The sequence below is a fragment of the Sinocyclocheilus grahami genome, unplaced genomic scaffold, assembly GCF_001515645.1.
Source record: "Sinocyclocheilus grahami isolate Dianchi unplaced genomic scaffold, SAMN03320097.WGS_v1.1 scaffold1191.1, whole genome shotgun sequence".
Taxonomy (NCBI): Eukaryota; Metazoa; Chordata; class Actinopteri; order Cypriniformes; family Cyprinidae; genus Sinocyclocheilus; species Sinocyclocheilus grahami.
The window spans coordinates 152,551-154,432 of NW_015506370.1; positions in this window are offsets into that span (position 1 = coordinate 152,551).

The following is a 1,882-nucleotide window of genomic DNA, read 5'->3' on the forward strand; positions in this document are numbered from 1 at the left end:
CATTAACATATCCCTTCACACTGGTGTTTTTCCCTCAACATTTAGACAGGCTTGTATAACCCCACTACTTAAGAAACCCAACCTTAACCCATCTCTTTTAGAGAACATTCTGTCCAAGCTGGACTATTGCAATGGTCTTTTGGCAGGTCTTCCAGCCAGTTCTATCAAAACTTTACAATTAATCCAGAACGCGGCAGCAAGATTAATTTTTAATGAGCCAAAAAGAATGCACATCACACCTCTGTATCAATTTGCACTGGCTAACAATAGCTGCTCGCATAAAATTCAAGGCACAGATGTTTGCCTACAAAACCACCACTGGCTCTGCACCCCTTTATGTAAATTCATTACTTCAGACTTGTGTTCATCCCAAAGAAGCACAAAATAACTTTTACAGACTTTTAAATTAAATGTTCCCTCCTGGTGGAATGACCTGCCCAACTCAATCCGAACAGCTGAGTCCTTAGCCATCTTCAAAAATCGGCTAAAAACACATCTCTTCCATCTTTATTTGACTCTCTAACTCTAGCACTCTCTATTCTAATTCTATTCTTTAAAAAAAAAAAAAAAACTAACACTAGCTTTCTAATCTTTTTATATTCTATCTGTCTTCTTGTCATTTATTATACAATTAACAAAAGCAAAAAAGACCTCTAACACTAGCTTGCTCTATTCTTTTTTTATTCTGTCTGTTTTCTTTTTATTTATTATATTATTTAAAAAACCCTTGCTACGTGTACTGCATTAAGCTAACTGAGACTTGTTATAGCACTTGTATATCATTGCTCTTTTGTTGATTTTGATTGCTTCCATTGTCCTCATTTGTAAGTCACTTTGGATAAAAGCATGGGCCAGTATGAGATTTTGACAGTATGATAACCTTAAGCAAAAATATCATGGTTTCATGGTATCACGGTATTGTTGTTACAGCTCTAAAATGTGCTATTTTTAAATGACTGGGTAAAAAAAAAATATATATTCTGCTGAACACAATATATTTTGTTTTTGAGCAACATACAGAATATTAGGAACAGTAGAATTTGTTTATTTTTTGTATAGACTGACATCTTTATTTAACCTAAATCTGTAATTACAGTTATTTAATTTTAGTTATATAATTCATATACATATCATTTATATCATTTCATATCATTTAGTTATATAATTTCATACACATAATTTGATTGAATAATAACCCAATTTAAAGCAAAAACAGAATGTTCTGACTAGCTTTGTGAAATTATACTACATGCCTGAACGAAGCAAACAGCAGAAGCTCTGAATGAGATGCAAGCTGTGTCTCAAAGAAGGCTGCGTCCTCCGGAGGTCGCATTCGAAGGCTGCATAGGTCATCGAGGCTGTCTCATTTCAGAAAAGCAAGTAGGACACTCCGAATGCGACCTTCGAATGCGACCTTCTTTCACAGGAATTCGGAGGATGCATGAGGTGTATCCTTCGCTGCTACAGATAACCCACAATGCTTTGCGTCGCCGTAAACAACCGTTGTTAATTTGAAAAATGCAGGCGCCGGCAGATGTACACACAAGCGCAGATGTGGTGTTTACAACCTACCTTAAATCGCCTCGGGTAAAAATTGATCAATTTTGTTTTTAATATTCTCCTCCTTTTTTTCTCTAACAGATGCCTGCTGTACGTACGCTGCAGCTCCTCAAACATTGAACAAAATAAAACAAGTAAAAGCATTTTTTTTTTCAATTACTTTCCAAATTTAGAAATAATTTTCCTTCATTTAAGTAGTATGAGAGCGCAATGATGCTCTAAATGTGTTGGCATAGCAACGTGATACTTCCTGTTTCCTTTTCCGCCTGTCCTACAAAGGCCGTCTCGTTTAATTCTAGGTTGAGGACACTTCGTATATATA